A 21,471-nucleotide genomic window follows, 5' to 3' on the forward strand; every position below is an offset into this window, starting at 1 on the left:
CATATTTATACAGTTCTTTATTATGTGACTGAAAATGATAGTATATTACTGTTTTATATTTTTTAAATTTAAGCTCTTGACAAAGTTTTACTATATATCTAGTTTTCAAATTCAATAATACACTAGTGAAAGAAAAGTGAGACTTTATTTAAGGGGTACCAGCAAAATTAAAATAACTTAAAATAACTTAACAAGAACGATAGACTATAGTTTCATTTTTTTCACACAACCATCAATTTAAATGATTTCTAGTAAAAGAAAAAAATCACACCTTGATACAGTCATATGAATATGATATAGAAACACTTTGGACTGCAAAGTGTACTTCATCCATTGTCTTCCCTTGCCTTTACCACCTTTTCAGAACACTGTCATCCATGCTTAAGAAAAGATGCTCTCAAGTCAAAGATTTAGTTTATAGACGTACTGAAGATTTGGTTCAATGATAGTTATGAAAGAGTATTCCCGTGAGGTCTATTCTGCACAAATAGTCCAGGTCACCTTTGTATTTTTGTCTGAAGCTATAAAGATATTGAGAATTCTGCTTTCTCACTGAGTCCATGGTAATATATTATCTACTAAGATTTACTGTAATGAATAGCAGCAAGTCAATCAGTTGCCTAAGGCTTCAATTACTACTATATTATAAACGCCCAACAGGAAAGGTAAAACAAAAACTTACATAAAGAAAGTAATGCATTTCAAATGATGAAGTTATGCAAATCCTTATATTGTTAAAAAATACTGCTCTAAGTTTATCTAAAATCTTATTTATATTAATTGTATTCTCACTATAGGAAATACAAAAATGAAATAAAAAAAAACAATAAAAGGTATAATATTAAACAGGATTTCTTTTTAATGTTCTCATAATCTCTTGTCATGAGTTCCCTAAATAAGTTATTTAGAAGAAATAATCTTATTGTGACTGCCATAAGAATGGCTCACAGAAGGGCATAAATTCAAATAATGGGCAGCATGGTGGCTCAGTCGTTAGCACTGCAGCCTTGCAGCGCTGTGGTCCTAGGTTCAAATCCCACCAAGGTGTTTGTATGTTCTCTCTGTGTTTGCGTGGGTTTCCTATGGGTACTTTGGTTTCCTCCCACACTCTAAAAACATACAGCTAGGGAATCTAGATTGTGAGCCACAATGGGTACAGTGCCAATAATGTCTGTAAAGCGCTGTAGAATTAATAGCGCTATATAAGTGAGTAAAATAAATAAAAAACATCACAGAAAAAGAGACAGTCTTACCAACAACCTTATGCAAGCCTCATCTACATGCATTTTTGAAAGTAAGCAACCACCCCCTCCATGAATTGGTAGGTTTGTGAATGGTTGATCTATCAAAATTTTGCATGTGTGCCCCCCCTCCGCCTTTTTTCATGAGAGTTTACTGTATCCTGCTAGTGCATTGGTAATCTGACCTGTTGTTGGTTTGTTGGTAAGGTTGTTTATTTTTCAGTGATGTTTTTTTAATTTATGTCCTTTTTCTGTGAGCCATTTTTTAGTTTAATATGGGGACTTGCAAGTACGAGGTCCCTTGACGGGGGTTGCAAGCTTGGATATTTTGGCCAAAATATCGACCAATACTTCATATATTTTATACATAATTTTTCATCTTTTTATTGCACATTTTTCCATTTTTATGCAGGATGTAGCCAGGACCTTTATTGTTGTTTGGGTTAATTGGAGTGTCTGTCTGGTGTGGGTGCATTTATATAGTGCTGGTCAGCCCGCCTGATCTAACAGTATGAGCTTCATGAATAGGCTATAAGCCAGACACCGTGCATCACACATACCTGTATTAATGGCTCCCTATGCAAGCCTCATCTGTGTGCATTTTCAATATTAGACAACCACCCAATCCATGAATTGGTAGGTTTGTGAGTGGTTGCGCCATCAGTATTTTGCACCTGTGCTGCCTCCGCCTTTATCATGGCAGTCTCCTGCATCCTGCTAGTGCATTGGTAATCTGACCTGGTGTTGGTAAGGCTGTTTCTTTTTCTGTGATATTTTTTGACTGAAATAAGACCAGCATTATCATATGCATTCTCTGAGCACATAATGTGTTTTTATTGCAGTCAGCTGGTGGTATGTGCTTTAAACCTTTCCTGACATCCACTATACATGTACAGTGCAGTGGAGAGTGCATTCCCGCAAACCGTCGTACATGTATGGCGCAATGATTTATATGATATACTGTATATCATAACTGACACACTAAAGTAATGCCAATAATTGGTGCTAGTACCGTTCGCGATCATTTAACCCCTCTGATGCCGCTGTCAATAGCAACAGCTTCATGTATCTGCTTATTAGAGGAAGGGGGCTCCATCCTTGCTCTGATTGGCACAGTTCAACTGCTATTGTGGTTAGCTGATGGTCTCCATAGTGAACCCAGGCCGAATAAGGGCTGCGGGGTCAACCAGCTATAATGACCTTTAAGATCATGTGATGAGCAAGACCTAACACTCCTCCTGCTAGTGTGAGACTAACAGGGCTAATACCCAGCAATGCAAAAGCATTGCAGAGTATTACAGCTGTGATCAAAGCAGTGAAAGTTGATGTCCCGTACTGGGACTGAGTAAAAAAGTAAAAAAAGAGTCAAATAAAGATTTGAAAAAATGTGAATAAAGAAAACAGAAAGTATTAAAGTAAAAATGCAAAATTGTTTTGAAAGTAAAAATGCTGTTTTTCTGTAAAAACAAAAGAAAATAAAAAAGTACACATATTTGAAATCACAGCATTTGGAAAAAAACAATCTTTAGAACTGTCCTTTTATTTAATCCATTCGGTAAACACTGTTGTCACCCTAATATCAACAATAGGAGCATGGCTTCACTATGAATTGTAATGATATTGGAAACAAGAGCTGACAATCTCTTCCTCCCATTTGCTCAACGAGTCCCTGGATGAGCAGAGGGTCTGTGAGGCAGCCAAATCCTGTGAAGGGGTCAGTATAAATACTAAACAACTGGCTAGTCAGGTGATACTTTTCTATCCCTGTGTAAATTGGACTAACATTGTGGGATAAAGCTCCTTAAACTGACCTGAACATACACATAAGACTACTCCTGATTAAGTTAATCATCACTTTTGTTTTCCTTTTTTTTATGTCTGATATTGTCATTATTCCTGACTTCAAAGCAACACAGGTCAATGTCTCACACTTGACGGAGTCATGTATCAGATATGAATATTTTTTTTGTTACATGTGTAGATTCTATAGATATGGGAGACATATTTTCAGCATTGTGGCCGAATGCAATGCATTCACTTGAAATGCTGTGCGGTCTGCCTATTAGGCCAGAATTAATATCAGCCAGGTGGATAAAGTTGTATATGCCATGTTTCATGTGTATAGAAAGCTAAAATTAGAAACATAGCAAAAAGGCAATTTTTATTTGTATTTACCAGCCAAGATCTCAAGGACAATGCACAACAGGATGCAGCAGACCCCCTTATTAGAAGGAGGTAACACAGGTGCAGAATGCTGTTAAACTCTCACTACATAGAGGGGGTGGTTGCCTAATTTACAAGGTCACTGTTGATGGGCCTGGCTGCACCCTGTAAGATTAAAAAGTGCAAAAATATAATAGGCGGTATTGGTTAATATTTTGGCCAAAATAAGCAAGCTCACCTCTGTTATGCACTGATAGGGTGCCAGGCAACCAGCCTAATCGAATAGTAGGGGCATGTAATAGGTTGCTGGCTAGGCACTATGCTACATGTGTGTGAACTGCGCCCTATTGAAAGTATCCCCGTATGCAGTTTTAATGCTAGGCAAACACCCCCTCCATGGAGGGAGAGGTTGAGAGTGATTGTTCATCAGCATTCTGCACCTGTGTTACCTCCTTCTCATAAGAGGCTCTGCTGCATCCTTTGGTGGATTGTCCTTGAGATCTTGGCTGGTAAATACCATTGCCTTTTTGCTATGTTTCTAATTAAATTATTGTAGAATTTTTAAAATTCCTTTTTATTGCTTTGACTGTGCTATTTTATTTGGCTTTAATATCTCACACCTGGGACCTCCAAGGGGGCAGATATCCTGAGCTTAGATGTCATTAACTGACCTCTAACTGAGGTCGCCAGGGGAAGTAGGTGGGAGAGACTGGTACCTGGTAAAAGCAGGTTCTGACCTAGAACCCATGTTCAGTACTGGGAGATACAGTGTGCTGCAAGGACTGTGCCCCAGGAGTGTTCCCCTTTGCAATATCTGTGCCATTCCTATGACAACAAGTCTAGTAACTTTCTTTTGTTTATCCCTTTTATTTTTATGTGACTGTTTATACTGTCTCCAAAAACATACTGATAGGGAACCTAGATTGTGAGCTCCAATGGGGGACAGAGCAAATAATGTATGAAAATTGCTGTGGAAGTAATATAAGTGTGAAAAATTAATAACTAAATACATAAATAAATACTGTATTGTTTTTCCCCTTTGTAATATATATATATTTTTAAGCTTTGCCCAATTGGATTAAATATATAAAATTTAATAGCTTTTTTCCTCTATAAACCACACCCATGAAACCTTGTGAGGCTCGACATTACTAGTAATGGGTGTCCAATCAGCCTGTAATAAATGACTGGTAGTGACAGATAGTTTTTTCTTTGGTTATTGCGGAGCTTGGCAGTGACCATACCAAAGTATATACATACATACAGTACAGACCAAAAGTTTGGACACACTTTCTCATTTTATGATTTTTCTGTATTTTCATGACTATGAAAATTGTTCACACTGAAGGCATCAAAACTATGAATTAACACATGTGGAATTATATACTTAACAAAAAAGTGTGAAGCAACTGAAAATTTGTCTTATATTCTATGTTCTTCAAAGTTGCCACCTTTTGCTTTGATGACTGCTTTGCACACTCTTGGCATTCTTTTGATGAGCTTCAAGAGGTAGTCACCGGAAATGGTCTTCCAACAATCTTGAAGGAGTTCCCAGAGATGCTTAGCACTTGTTGGCCCTTTTGATTTCACTCTGCGGTCCAGCTCACCCCTAACCATCTCAATTGGGTTCAGGTCTGGTGACTGTGGAGGCCAGGTCATCTGGCGTAGCACCCCATCACTCTCCTTCTTGGTCAAATAGCCGTTACACAGCCTGGAGGTGTGTTTGGGGTCATTGTCCTGTTGAAAAATAAATGATGGTCCAACTAAACGCAAACCGGATGGAATAGCATGCCGCTGCAAGATGCTGTGGTAGCCATGCTGGTTCAGTATGCCTTTAATTTTGAATAAATCCCCAAGAGTGTCACCAGCAAAGCACCCCCACACCATCACACCTCCTCCTCCATGCTTCACGGTGGGAACCAGGCATGTAGAGTCCATCCGTTCACCTTTTCTGCGTCGCACAAAGACACAGTGGTTTGAACCAAAGATCTCAAATTAGGACTCATCAAACCAAAGCACAGATTTCAACTGGTCTAATGTCCATTCCTTGTGTTCTTTAGCCCAAACAAGTCTCTGCTGCTTGTTGTCTGTCCTTAGCAGTGGTTTCCTAGCAGCTATTTTACCATGAAGGCCTGCTGCACAAAGTCTCCTCTTAACATTTGTTGAAGAGATGTGTCTGCTGCTAAAACTCTGTGTGGCATTGACCTGGTCCCTAATCTGAGCTGCTGTTAACCTGTGATTTCTGAGGCTGGAGACTCGGATAAACTTATCCTCAGAAGCAGAGGTGACTCTTGGACTTCCTTTCCTGGGGCGGTCCTCATGTGAGCCAGTTTCTTTGTAGCGCTTGATGGCTTTTGCAACTGCACTTGGGGACATTTTCACAGTTTGCCCAATTTTTCGGACTGACTGACCTTCATTTCTCAAAGTAATGATGGCCACTCGTTTTTCTTTACTTAGCTGCTTTTTTCTTGCCATAATACAAATTCTAACAGTCTATTCAGTAGGACTATCAGCTGTGTATCCACGAGACTTCTGCACAACACAACTGATGGTCCCAACTAGAGATGAGCGTTGTTCTACTCGAACTGTTCGCCAATCTCAAATTCGAGCTGTTTTGGGCGGTGTTCGAGCCGGTCGGCGAACACGAACAATTTGAGAAAAATTCGGCTGTTCGAGGTTATGTTCGATAACTGTTCGTGCACCAAAATCATAACTGGATTTTTTCTCAGTAATGATGAAAATTAATGTTAATACGCAGTTTGAGTGTACAGCGGGGCGGGGGGAGGGGCAGGGGATGGATCTCTGCAGGAACAATGAAGATCTCCATTTTTTTTTCTCTTTCCCGCATTTGCAGTGGGGAGGTGCAATCTGTCAGCCTATCAGCAGCGCACACACGGAGCGAAGTGCTTTTTTTCACACAAGCAAGGGCATGTGTGATTGGCAGTGTATGTCACATGTCCTTGCCCTATAAGACCAAGCCATTTTCCCCGTCGCCACCATTTTCTCACTGCTGCAGCTGCGTGTTAGACGGCACCGCTGTTGCTGTGTGCGCTATACCTTGTTAATTTCAAGCCAATTTTTGCACAAATATACAGATAGCTTGGGAGTAGGGAATAGTTGTGATTGCAGTCCTTTTAAGGACTAGGTTACAGCATTTCCTACGACTTTTATCAAGCAGGTCTGTGCTCTTAAATAGATAGATTGTGGGAGTAAAGACTAATTGTAATTGGAGTCCTTTTCAGGACTAGGTTACATCAGTTCCTATCAGTTTTTGCCAGGCAGGTCTGTGCCAGTGCTGTGCAAGTTTTTTTCACAGCATTTGGCTGAATCTAGCAAAGCTAATCCTTTTTGGCCTATTGCAGAGTGTGTTAGTCAGTGGAGTAGCCTATCTGTGTTGCAAGATATACCACCTGTGTATAGAATACCAATTTTTTTACTGCACCTAGTGAAGTAAAATCTTTTGGGCATAGCATCATTCTACTAGTCCATCTATACTGACCTCCATCAGGTTGCAAACTGAATATAATTTTTTGCTGCATCTAGCTCTGAAAAAATATTTGGGCTTCTAGCAGTGTGTCGGACTTGGTCTAATAGTCATTCTATACTGACCTCCATCAGGTTGCAAATTAAAAATAATTTTTTTCTTCATTTAGCTCTGAAAAAATATTTGGGCTTCTAGCAGTGTGTGGGACTTGTTCTATTAGTCCTTCTATACTGACCTCCAGCAGGTTGCAAATTGAATATAATTTTTTTCTGTATCTAGCTCTGAAAAAATATTTGGGCTTCTAGCGGTGTGTGGGACTTGGTCTATTGGTCCATCTATACTGACCTCCATCAGGTTGCAAATTAAAAATAATTTTTTTCTGCATCTAGCTCTGAAAAAATATTTGGGCTTCTAGCAGTGTGTGGGACTTGGTCTATTAGTTCATCTATACTGACCTCCATCAGGTTGCAAATTAAAAATAATTTTTTTCTGCATCTAGCTCTGAAAAAATATTTGGACTTCTTGCAGTGTGTGGGACTTGGTCTATTAGTCCATCTATACTGACCTCCATCAGGTTGCAAATTAAAAATAATTTTTTTCTGCATCTAGCTCTGAAAAAATATTTGGGCTTCTAGCAGTGTGTGGGACTTGTTCTATTAGTCCTTCTATACTGACCTCCAGCAGGTTGCAAATTGAATATAATTTTTTTCTGCATCTAGCTCTGAAAAAATATTTGGGCTTCTAGCGGTGTGTGGGACTTGGTCTATTAGTCCATCTATACTGACCTCCATCAGGTTGCAAATTAAAAATAATTTTTTTCTGCATCTAGCTCTGAAAAAATATTTGGCCTTCTAGCAGTGTGTGGGACTTGGTCTATTAGTCCATCTATACTGACCTCCATCAGGTTGCAAATTAAAAATAATTTTTTTCTTCATTTATCTCTGAAAAAATATTTGGGCTTCTAGCAGCGTGTGGGACTTGTTCTATTAGTCCATCTATACTGACCTCCATCAGGTTGCAAATTAAAAATAATTTTTTTCTGCATCTAGCTCTGAAAAAATATTTGGGCTTCTAGCAGTGTGTGGGACTTGGTCTATTAGTCCATCTATACTGACCTCCATCAGGTTGCAAATTAAAAATAATTTTTTTCTGCATCTAGCTCTGAAAAAATATTTGGGCTTCTAGCAGTGTGTGGGACTTGGTCTATTAGTCCATCTATACTGACCTCCATCAGGTTGCAAATTGAATAAAAAAAATTTCTGCATCTAGCTCTGAAAAAATATTTGGGCTTCTAGCGGTGTGTGGGACTTGGTCTATTAGTCCATCTATACTGACCTCCATCAGGTTGCAAATTAAAAATAATTTTTTTCTGCATCTAGCTCTGAAAAAATATTTGGGCTTCTAGCAGTGTGTGGGACTTGGTCTATTAGTCCATCTATACTGACCTCCATCAGGTTGCAAATTAAAAATAATTTTTTTCTTCATTTAGCTCTGAAAAAATATTTGGGCTTCTAGCAGTGTGTGGGACTTGTTCTATTAGTCCTTCTATACTGACCTCCAGCAGGTTGCAAATTGAATATAATTTTTTTCTGCATCTAGCTCTGAAAAAATATTTGGGCTTCTAGCGGTGTGTGGGACTTGGTCTATTAGTCCATCTATACTGACCTCCATCAGGTTGCAAATTAAAAATAATTTTTTTCTGCATCTAGCTCTGAAAAAATATTTGGGCTTCTAGCAGTGTGTGGGACTTGGTCTATTAGTCCATCTATACTGACCCCCATCAGGTTGCAAATTAAAAATAATTTTTTTCTGCATCTAGCTCTGAAAAAATATTTGGGCTTCTAGCAGTGTGTGGGACTTGGTCTATTAGTCCATCTATACTGACCTCCATCAGGTTGCAAATTGAATAAAAAAATTTTCTGCATCTAGCTCTGAAAAAATATTTGGGCTTCTAGCGGTGTGTGGGACTTGGTCTATTAGTCCATCTATACTGACCTCCATCAGGTTGCAAATTAAAAATAATTTTTTTCTGCATCTAACCCAGCCAATAGTTTTGGCCTAATACCACAGTTTGGCCACTCAGCTCTGCTCGGTTACCATCCATTGTTTTTTTGTGCAAACAACTCCAGAGTTGTGAATTAGTTAACCACCAAAATGAGTGGAAAAAGGCCTGCTGCTGGTGGAAAGGGGAATAGGCGTGTTGGGAAGGGGAAAAAAGGTTGTGTCCGTGGGGTAGGTGCAGAAGAAAGACCATCTTCCAGCCAAACTAAAATGTCTACTTCTTTTAGCGGACAATGTGATAAGATCCCTTTCTTACGGCCACGCCAATCGCTACAAATTCCAGATGAGGCACAAAAACAGCAGGTGCTTCAATGGATATCAAGTGCTCCTTTAAGTGGGCTCTCCTCCACATCAACTTCAACATCACAAATACTCCAGTCCTCAAAGGTGTCACCCAAATCGCACTTGCTTCCTCACAGCTCCCAAATCTCCAGCTGCCCGTCTGAGTATGAGGTAGAACAGATGGTTGAGTCTGCAGAGCTGTTTACTCATACTATAGCCTGGGAATCAGAGGTCGACTCCAGCGCTTCTGTGAATCCAGACGAGGAAATGATCTGCACTGATGCCCAGAATCTTTATGAGTCGGATCCAGGACCAGACGCAGAAGGTTCTGACCTTAATGTAGACCCTCATTCCCAAACTGTAACTCCTGTTGGTGGAGACAATGAGGAAGACGATGATAAGACTCAAATACCTGATTGGAGCGACAACTTTAGTTTTTTGTCAGGGCAGGAACAGGTTGGCTCTGAGGACGACGGGTGTGATAACGCACAGGGTGATGATGATGAGGTCGGAGATCCCACTTACTGTCAACCCACAGTCAGCCAAGAGATGAGGTCAGCAGAGGAGGTGGAGGAAGATGCTAGTGACGACGAGGTCAGGTTGCACCTTCCTGGACAGAGACGTAGTACTGGAAGCACGTCAACAACTGCATCCTCAAACACAACTCTGCCTCTCACCACAAGTCGTGGTGGCTCTTCAGGTCGCATGGGTGCTAAGCCTAGCATAGCCTGGGCATTTTTTCAGATCGATAAAGATGACCCAACTCGTGTTATCTGTAACATTTGTCAGCAAAAGCTAAGTAGAGGCCAAAAAATACATAGTTTGAGTACTTCATGCATGAACCGGCACATGGACATGAAGCATAAGTTGCAGTGGGAAGCTCAGTGTGCTACAATGCGGCCTAGCCGGCCGGGCCAACCACCGTCTGCCATATCTTGTGCATCCGCGGCCTCTTCATCCTCTGTGACTGGGGGGACAGCAGTCACACCTGTTTTGGGGCGCAGACCTGTCACCTCTTTACCCGCAACAGCCAGCGTGATTGGCAGGTCATCATTTTCTTTGGAGGTGGTAACACCAGCTGGTCTTGAGCGCTGTCCGACATCGATAGCACCACCTTTGGATCAAGGCAACCTAACATGTCCGCCTGCATCTTCCTCACAGACCGGCAGTTTGCCGGGGACACCCTTATCAACCCCGTCTAAGCACAATAGCCAGCCCTCGGTCCCTCAGATGTGGACAAGTAAAAGACCATTTCCTCCTAGCCATGAGAAAGCTAAGAGGTTGAATTTCACCATCTGCAAGCTCTTGGCTACAGAAATGCTGCCTTTCCGCCTGGTGGACACAGAGGATTTTCGAGACCTTATGTCCGTCGCAGTGCCCCAGTACCAGATGCCCAGTCGGCACTACTTCTCAAAGAAAGGTGTGCCTGCGCTCCACCAGCATGTCGCACACAACATCACCGCTTCTTTGAGAAACTCTGTGTGTGACAGGGTACATTTCACCACAGACACTTGGACGAGTAGGCATGGACAGGGGCGTTACATGTCGCTGACTGGGCACTGGGTAACTATGGTGACAGCAGGACAAGGGGCTGCTGTCCAAGTCTTGCCGTCCCCACGAGTTGTGCGTCAATCCTCTTTATGTCAAAGTTCCTCCACTGCTTCTGCCTCCTCAACCTCCTCTCGGTCTTCCACCTGCACCCAAAGCCTGTCTGGTCATGCCACAAGCTTTCTAATTGCGCAGAAGGGATCCTGCACACCTCCTTACTATGCTGGCAGTAGGGCTCAACGTCATCAGGCGGTTTTTACATTGAAATGTCTGGGAAATGTGAGTCACACAGCTGAGGAGTTGTGGTCAGCTCTGGAGAACCAATTTCATGAATGGTTGTCTCCACTGGACCTGAAACCAGGGAAGGCCGTGTGCGACAATGCTGCAAACCTGGGTGCGGCCCTTCGCCGGGGCAATGTCACACACGTGCCTTGTATGGCTCACGTGTTGAACCTGGTTGTCCAGCAATTTTTAGCCCACTATCCCAGACTAGATGGCCTTCTGCAGAGGGCACGGTCGCTGTGTGCTCACTTCCGCCGTTCGCATCCCGCAGCTCAGCGACTTACATCTCTACAGAAGTCGTTGGGCCTGCCACTTCACCGGCTAAAATGCGATGATCCTACCCGGTGGAATTCAACTCTGCACATGTTGCACCGACTGTGGCAGCACCGACAAGCCCTGGTGCAATACGTTCTGACGTATAGCCTGGGCCAACGAGATTCAGAGGTGGGGCAAATCACGCTGGAGGAGTGGTCTCAGATCAGGGACCTATGCACCCTTCTGCACAGTTTTGAAATGGCGACGAAGATGTTTAGTGCTGACGATGCCATTATCAGCATGACTATTCCGGTGATTTACATGCTGGAGCACATGTTAAACAGAATTCGGAGTCAGGTGGTGGCACAAGAGGAGGTGGAGGAAGTAGAGGAGGAGGAGTTGTATGCGGAAGGGCTAACATCTGCAAGGTCCAGACGGTCGGCAGCACCAAGGCGGCAGGCATGTGAGGGTGGGGGAGATGATTTTACCAGGGCGCATGGTAGCAGCCAAACTAGTGACGAAGGTGCAGGAGCCCAGGAAAAAGGAGAGGACGAACTGATGGAAGACTCATCAGATGAGGGAGACCTTGATCACATTTCTGTTGTGCGAGGTTGGGGGGAGAGGACAGAGGAAGGAAGCATGATTGTTACCTCGCCACCAACACAACAGGGACTTGCTGCTCCTGGATGCGCAACACACGAGTGCCTTCTTGCTGCACTACCTGCAACATGACCCTCGAATTGTGAGAATTAGAAATAATCCTGACTACTGGGTTGCCACACTGTTAGATCCCCGGTACAAAAGTAAACTTGCAGAAATTATTCCTGCCATAGAAAGGGATGCACGCATGCAGGAGTATCAGCAGAGACTGTTGCAGAATCTTACATGTGCTTTTCCACAAAATACCAGTGGTGCACGTAGTGAATCTCAGAGTTCCAACTTGCCAACCGTGGGACCGTCAAGTGTTCAGCACTCAAACCGTAACAGAACCACAGTATCTGCTGGTAACATCAATTTTGCGGAATCATTTCACCACTTTTTTAGCCCATCCTTTGCAAGGCCACAGGAGACAAGAAGTCTGACACATAGTCAACGCCTAGAGACGATGGTACAGGAGTATCTCCAAGTAAACATTGAAGCCACGACTGTGTCACTGGACCCTTGCTCTTTTTGGGCTTCCAATCTGGATAAATGGCCGGAGCTAGCCACTTACGCCTTGGAGATCTTGTCATGCCCCGCAGCCAGCGTTCTGTCTGAACGTGTGTTCAGCGCTGCTGGTGGTGTGCTGACAGATAAGCGCACGCGGCTCTCCACTGATAATGTAGACAGACTCACGTTCATAAAGATGAAGAAATCATGGATCCGAAACGACTTTTCTACCCCTGTGTCATCCTGGGGAGAGTAAAAGCTTGATGATTGGTTAAAATCACCCTACCAACCGTTTTAAGCTTTCAAATTACTAATCATGTTTATCTGTATCTTGACTGGAAAATAATTTGGGCTTTGTAGCAGTGTGCAGCACTGATCCTATTTGGCCATCTATAATAAGCTTCATCAGATTTAAAATTAAAAATAATTTTTAGCTGCATCTAGCCCGGAAAATAAATTTGGGGCTCCGAGATGCGCAAGACACATAAGTGCCTTCTTGCTGCACTACCTGCAGCATGACCCTCATATTGTCAGAATTCGAAGTAATCATGACTACTGGGTTGCCACACTCTTAGATCCCCCAAACTTTTCGATCAACCTTTTCATTTCAATAAAGACCAAAAAAATGGTCATTTTTGAAATTATAAGCATTTACAGGTTGTTAGAAACTGAAATCAAACAGTTTTCAACTCAAAACTTTATTCTAGGTGATGTTACATTTTCACATAGGACCCCTTGTTCGAAAGGAGCTTCTGAACTCTCTCGTCCATTGAATTTGTCAGGTTTTGGATGGTTTCTGCTTCAATTGTTTTGCATGAGGACAGAATACCCTCCCAGAGCTGTTGCTTAGATGTGAACTGCCTCCCGCCATCATAGACACTCCTTTTAATGATGCTCCAAAGGTTCTGAATGGGGTAGAGGTCAGGGGAGCATGGGGGTCACACCATAAGTTTGTCCCCTTTTATGCCCATATCAGCCAGAGATGCAGATGTTTTATGTGCAGCATGAGATGGTGCATTATCATGCAGAAAAATGATCTTGCTGTGAAATACACGGTTCTTCTTCTTGAACCATGGCAGGAAGTGCTGTTTGAGAAAATCCACATACATTATGGAGTTCATCTTTAGCGCCTTCAGGGATCCTAAAGGGGCCGACAATCTCTCTCCCCATGATTCCAGCCCAAAACATTACTCCACCTCCTCCTTGTTGGCGCTGTAGCCGTGTTTGCGTGGGGTGTCCATCAACCAGCCATCCTCCACTCCATTCATCTGGACCATAGAGCGCTGCACGGCACTCATCCGTGAACAAAACAGTTTTGAAATCAGTCTTCATGTAATGTTTGGCCCACTGGAGCCATTTCTGCTTGTGTGAAGTGGATAGAGGAGGTCGACAGGATGGCGTATGCACAGCTGCAAACCTCTGAAGGACCCTGCATCTTGTTGTTCGGGGGACGTTGGAGGCACAAGCAGCTTCAAAAACTTGTCTGCTGCTATGACAAGGCTTTTTTGCCGCTGCTCTTTCAACCTGACGTAATTGCCTGTAGGAAAGAGTCCTCAATTTGCCCTTATCAGCACGCACACGTGTGTACTGTGAATCAGCTACATACTTCTTGATTGCCAAGACACTTCATCCTGATCATCCCACAATGTTGATTGTAGTCATGCCTTGACCTAAACACTCCACAATTTGTTGCTTCTCAGCAGCCGACACATCCTTTTTCTTTCCCATTTTGGCAGAAAATGTAGGCTGCTTAATAATGTGAGAGAGCCTTCTTAAGTAGTCTTGCCTTTCATTGGACACACCTGCCAAACTAATTAGCACAGGTGTCTGCAATTGCTTACAGTGATATAAAGAGCCCTGACACACATCACCATCAATGAGTTTAACTGACAAACAAACAAATTCTTCCCTTATCACTCCTAAACACTTTTTGCATAATAATTTGGAACGCGGTGTACATGTGCTTTTCCACAAAACACCAGTGGTTCACGTAGTGAATCTTACAGTTCTAACTTGCCAACCGTGGTCTGTATGGAATTGTTCAATAAAGGGCCCAAAATTAAGATAACATAGATGGGAGAGGTCTCTATGAATAGGAATTCCTAAGTATTTGATACCCTGTGAGGGCCAGGCAAAGGGAAAGTTGGACTGGATGGAATCCTATATGGATTTAGGGAGGGAGACATCGAGGGCCTCAGACTTCGCTGCATTGATTTTAAAATTTTACCATGTAACAAAGTGATCTATTTCAGCCATAACAGCAGGGATGGATATATGTGAATGAGTGATATATACTAGGACATCATCAGCAAATAGAGAGCACTTGTACTCGGTGCCTCCCACCTCAATCCACCTAATATTGGGGTTATGGCGAATTGATGAGAGCAGGTGCTCCGTCACTAGGATGTATAAGAGAGGGGACAGAGGACATCCCTGCCTTGTCCCATTGGTGATTGTGAAAGGTGATGAAAATGTTCTGACGCACCCCCTGGGCCTTGGGACACCCGGAGCCGGACCCTTTTTGGTGGATGCTGGTGGTTGTAGTCTTCGTGGCGGCGATCCGGTTCCGTGGCTCAGGGCGGTCAAACCAGTGGCGGAACTATTTATGTGGTTTTGATGTTTAAATGTCCGACTACGCCACCCGTGGATTGTGGTCAGAGTGAACCGCCGCTACAGGGCAGACCGCTAAGGCTGGTGTTGTGGGTGCAGCAGAGCGTAGCATAACTCCCCACGGGAGGAGTATAGCCTCAGGGCAGTGTATGCGGAGGATGGGGGTGATGGTGCAGGGCAGCAGCAGTAACGACACGGAGTCAGTGATGCAGTTCAGGGCCTTTACTCACAGTTCTTATTATCCAGACCACGTCTGCAGGTAACGGCTGCCCACGTCGTACTGTGCTCACCAGGTGAGGGGCTCAGACAACTCCCAGATAACTTTGGAGCGCTTCACAGGACCCCCTTTGTGTGTCCTTTGTCTGGCCTTTCTTACCAACACTTCTGTCCGGCTGCCTCGGGCCTCCTCTTGGTAAACTTGGCGCCAGTTTCCCTGACCCTATGTGGTGCCTTCCTAGCGGGTGGAGCAAGGGGCTGCGCCACATAAAATGTCAGAGCCTCCGGTTTCTAGCTGAGGGTCGTTTCCTGCCTCCACTAGTTCGGGGACCGGTCTCCCCCTTTGGCCTGACCCCTCCACGCAGGTGGATTCGGGCGTGCGGTGGCGACTCGCCCGTCCGCACCCCTGGGATCCCTTCATTCCTCGTTCCTGGAGCCTTCTCCGCTCCTCTTCCTTCCTTCTCCTTCTTGCAGGCCTGGGCCTCTGTTACTAGGCCCGCCTCCGGAGCAGAGCTCATGCAGAGCCCCTGCTCCCTGCCACTTCTGCTCAGACTTCTCTGCACTGAACTAAGATGGTGCCCACCTTTTATACTCCCTTCTCAATGCACCCAGGAACTGCTTCCTCCCTGCTCCTGCACTGCAGGGTTCCCCTTCCTCAGTGTTCCCTCCCCCCACTCCAGCCAGGGACAGGGACTGTCGTGCCCATCTCAGGGGCATATTGGTCGCCCTGCCCCACGGCAATGTGGTGTAATGCATGCAGGTGTCGGGTCCTGATCCACACTCCATCCTTATCTGAGAGTGAGATATCACACCTCTGGGTGAGGTGCAATACGTCTGTAGCAACCGAGCCCTCGGTGCTACAGTTCCATTTATCTTCAGCCTAGGTGACGTATTGTGATACAGGGCCGTGATTTTGGCTATAAAAGGGTCCCCTAGACCCCTACCCCAAGCTTTTTAAGAGAATCATATATGGCGTGCCAGGAGACTCTATGGAATGCTTTCTCAGCATCCAACGAGAGTATCTACTTACAAATTTTTAACTGCATCTAGCCCAGGAAATACTTTGTGCCTAGTAGCAGTGTCTGCTAGTCAGTGGATTATCCTGGCTGTTAAGCAAGCTACACCACCTGTAGTTTGGACACTTAATTTTTTCAAAGGAAATGCTTCGGGACCACGGGATACTCAGTGAAGAGCATCAGGAGGCACCCCAAGGCATAGGGGCTGGGACTGGCACTAGGATGCCTTGCGGTGGACAGCCGAGCTCGATCCTTATAAAAGCTTTTTAACTGCAGCAGCTTTAGTGGACGCTACTGGAGCTGGAATTACGCGGCTGCTGGCATGAGACTTGCCCTCCAATAGATCCTTGTAAATGGATTTAAAGTGTATTCATTCAAATTAGAGGGACAATTTAAATTAAAAAGCTTAGAGCTGCCTCCACCACAGGGGGGCTCTCTCGACCCACCAGCGGACAGGCACCAGTATTGGGAGAGGGGGGCTGGCCGTCAGGGTTCACCGCGGCTCTGGCACAAACCCGGCGACACGGAGGTGGCACGGGCAGGAGCGGACTGGCCGTCTCGGCTTCTCACTTTTTGGATTTTAGAAGGGCATGACATGCCTATATCTGTGTCTCCCCCTCCTATTACTCCTCCACCTCTTTTCTTTTCGCATGACTATATGTACTTGTCACTTTTCCATGTGTTAGTTTTGTCTTCTGAGCAGTTTGTCAGCTTTTGGACACCTTTGAAGGTGTTTTCTATGTGTTTCTATGTGTTTTTGTTTGCCTGCCATTGGTTTTAACGGTGTTCGAAGGTGTTCGACGAACAGTTCGACGAACAGTTCGGCGAACACACGGGTGTTCGACGAACCGAACCGAACTCGAACACTACGGGGGTGGCTCAACACTAGTCCCAACCCCATTTATAAGGCAAGAAATCCTACTTATTAAACCTGACAGAGCACACCTGTGAAGTGAAAACCATTTCCGGTGACTACATTTTGAAGCTCATCAAGAGAATGCCAAAAGTGTGCAAAGCAGTCATCAAAGCAAAAGGTGGCTACTTTGAAGAACCTAGAATATAAGACATTTTCAGTTGTTTCACACTTTTTTGTTGTTAAGTATATAATTCCACATGTTTTAATTCATAGTTTTAATGCCTTCAGTGTGAATGTACAATTTTCATAGTCATGAAAATACAGAAAAATCTTTAAATGAGAAGGTGTGTCCAAACTTTTGGTCTGTACTGTACATACATATATATATATATATCCCATATGTTCACTGTGAAAGCACCCTATAGCCTTCCTAGTAGCAATAGTATTAGCTGACTCGTTCATTGATCGTCAGTCAATTGTGTGATTGTCCTGACAATTGGTAGCAGTGGTGGGATCGTTAGTGCCAGTTCCTGACAACTGGTGGCAGTGGTGAGATATCTTCGTGACCTCCCTGACAAGTGTTGGCAAGCTGAGTGCTGTTCCTGACAACTGCAAATAACAAATAAAAACATGCCAAAAATAAAGCTACTTTATCATACTTACACACAAAACAAAGAAGTGACCAAAAAATCATATCAAAAAGTAATATCAATAAAAATGTCATCTAATCCCACAAAAAACAAGCTCTTATATAGTTCTGTCGGCAAAAAAATAAAACAATTACAGCTATCAGAATGTAATGATGGAAAAACAATGATTTTAGTTTTCAAACAAAGCAAAAGATAATAAAACGTATATAAATGTGATATCCCTGTGATCGTACTGACCTAAAGAATAACATTTTCTTATTAATTTTGCCAGATAATGAATGTAAAGAAAATAGGAAATAAAAACAATTTATGAATTGCTGGGTTCGTTCACTATGCCTGCTGAACATCAAAAAAGAAGCAATCAAAAAATGTTATGTAGTTCAAAATGGTACAAATAAAAACTTCAACTCACCCTGCAGAAAACAAGCCCTGACACAGCTCTTTCAGCAGAAAAATAAAAAAGTTATAGCTCTCAGATAATGGTGATGAAATAACTAATAAATAAACACATTTTTTGTAAATCTGTGTTTGAAGCATGGAAAAAATAGCTAATTGTAAAAAAAGTCTACATAACCCTGGCGTTGTTGTCATCGTACTGGCCCAAAGAATAAAGTCATTTAACTACTTTGACCTCATGATGAACTAAAGACAATTCCTTAATTGCTATTTTTTCTTTCATTCTGTTTCTCAAAAAATAGAATAAAATGCAAATAAAAAAAGTAATATATTGATGCTGTGATATACTGATGCTGATGTCTGTAAGGGGCTGTGTAATTAATGGCGCTATATAAGCAAGTAAAATAAATAAAAATATATAAACAAATATACCCCCTAACGGCACCAATAAAATCTTAATCTTACTAAAAGACATGCCCCTAGTCAGACCTCTCATCTGTCAGTGGAAAAATAGAGGTTTTCCATGTCCCTAGCAGTTCAAGAGCGCTGGAAAAGCAACATAACTAAAAAAAAAATCAATTGAGTAAAATCCACAATCTGAGCGCAGCAGCATGCCCAAACCAATATTATGAACAATATGTATGGCATTGATGCAGACAAGAGAACGCATTTAAAAGGGTTCTCCAAGTTTAATATCTGATGACCTATCCACTGGATAGTTCTTCAATATGAGATTGCTTAGGGATCCTACACCATCACAACCACCTATCACCTGAAAATTGCTGCCGGATCTAAGCAGTGGCAAAAAAAAGTATTTAGTCAGCCACCAATTGTGAAAGTTCTCCAACTTAAAAATGTGAGAGAGGCCTGTAATTGACACCATATGTAGACCTCAACTATGAGAGACAAAATGAGAAAACAAATCCTGAAAATCACATTGTCTGATTTGGAAAGAAATTTCAATTTTCGGTGGAAAATAACTATTTGGTCAATTACAAACAAGCAAGATTTCTGGCTCTCACAGACCTGTAAATTCTTCTTTAAGAGGCTCCTCTGTCCTCCACTCATTACCTGTAGTACTGGCAGCTGTTTGAACTTGTGATTAGAGATGAGCGGTGTTCGACTCGAACTGTTCGCCAATCTCAAATTCGAGCTGTTTTGGGGAGTGTTCGAGCCGTTCGGCGAACACGAACGACTTGAAAAAAATTCGACTGTTCGAGGTTATGTTCGATAACTGTTCGTGCACCAAAATCATAACTGGATTTTTTTTCAGTAATGCTGAAAATTAATGTTAATACGCTGTTTAAGTGTACAGCGGGGCGGAGGGAGGGGCAGGGGATGGATCTCTGCAGGAATAATGAAGATCTCCATTTTTTTTCTCTTTCCCGCATTTACAGTGGGGAGGTGCAGTCTGTCAGCCTGTCAGCAGCGCACACACGGAGCGAACTGCTTTTTTTCACACAAGCAAGGGCATGTGTCATTGGCAGTGTATGTCACATGTCCTTGCCCTATAAGACCCAGCCATTTTCCCCGTCGCCACCATTTTCTCTCTGCTGCAGCTGCGTGTTAGACGGCACCGCTGTTGCTGTGTGCGCTATACTTTGTTAATTTCAAGCCATTTTTCGCACAAATCTACAGATAGCTTGGAAGTAGGGAAGAGCTGTGATTGCAGTCCCTTTAACGACTAGGTTAGATCATTTCCTATGACTTTTATCAGGCAGGTCTGTGCTCTTAAATAGATAGGTTGGGAGTAAAGACTAATTGTAATTGCAGTCCTTTTAAGGACTAGGTTACATCATTTCATACGACTTCTATCAGGCAGGTCTGTGCTCTTAAATAGATAGGTTGGGAGTAAAGACTAATTGTAATTGCAGTCCTTTTCAGGACTAGGTTACATCAGTTCCTATCACTTTTTGCCAGGCAGGTCAGTGCCAGTGCTGTGCAAGTTTTTTTCACAGCATGTGGCTAAATCTAGCAAAGCAAATCCTTTTTGGCCTATTGCAGAGTGTGTTAGTCAGTGGAGTAGCGTATCTGTGTTGCATTTTACACCACCTGTGTATAGAATACAATTTTTTTTACTGCACCTAGTAAAGTAAAACCTTTTGGGCATAGCATCATTCTATTAGTCCATCTATACTAACCTCCACCAGGTTGCAAATTCAATATAATATTTTTCTGCATCGAGCTCTGAAAAAATATTAAGGCTTCTAGCAGTGTGTGGGACTTGTTCTATTAGTCCATCTATACTAACCTCCATCAGGTCGCAAATTCAATATAATTTTTTTCTGCATCTAGCTCTGAAAAAATATTTAGGCTTCTAGCAGTGTGTGGGACTTGATCTATTAGTCCATCTATACTGACCTCCATCAGATTGCAAATTCAAAATATTTTTTTTCTGCATCTAGCTCTGAAAAATATTTAGGCTTCTAGCAGTGTGTGGGACTTGTTCTATTAGTCCATCTATACTAACCTCCATCAGGTTGCAAATTCATTCTAATTTTTTTCTGCATCTAGCTCTGAAAAAATATTTCAGCTTGTAGCAGTGTGTGGGACTTGCTCTATTAGTCCATCTATACTGACCTCCATCAGGTTGCAAATTCAATATAATTTTTTTCTGCATCTAGCTCTGAAAAAATATTTAGGCTTCTAGCAGTGTGCGGGACTTGTTCTATTAGTCCATCTATACTGACCTCCATCAGGTTGCAAATTCAATATAATTGTTTTCTGCATCTAGCTCTGAAAAAATATTTAGGCTTCTAGCAGTGTGTGGGACTTGTTCTATTAGTCCATCTATACTAACCTCCATCAGGTCGCAAATTCAATAAAAATTTTTTCTGCATCTAGCTCTGAAAAAATATTTAGGCTTCTAGCAGTGTGTGGGACTTGATCTATTAGTCCATCTATGCTGACCTCCATCAGATTGCAAATTCAAAATAATTTTTTTCTGCATCTAGCTCTGAAAAATATTTAGGCTTCTAGCAGTGTGTGGGACTTGTTCTATTAGTCCATCTATATTAACCTCCATCAGGTTGCAAATTCATTCTAATTTTTTTCTGTATCTAGCTCTGAAAAAATTTTTCAGCTTGTAGCAGTGTGTGGGACTTGTTCTATTAGTCCATCTATACTGACCTCCATCAGGTTGCAAATTCAATATAATTTTTTTCTGCATCTAGCTCTGAAAAAATATTTAGGCTTCTAGCAGTGTGTGGGACTTGTTCTATTAGTCCATCTATACTGACCTCCATCAGGTTGCAAATTCAAT

This window comes from Phyllobates terribilis, unplaced genomic scaffold, assembly GCF_046119375.1.
Source record: "Phyllobates terribilis strain yellow unplaced genomic scaffold, ASM4611937v1 Scaffold_2__4_contigs__length_985480577, whole genome shotgun sequence".
Taxonomy (NCBI): domain Eukaryota; kingdom Metazoa; phylum Chordata; class Amphibia; order Anura; family Dendrobatidae; genus Phyllobates; species Phyllobates terribilis.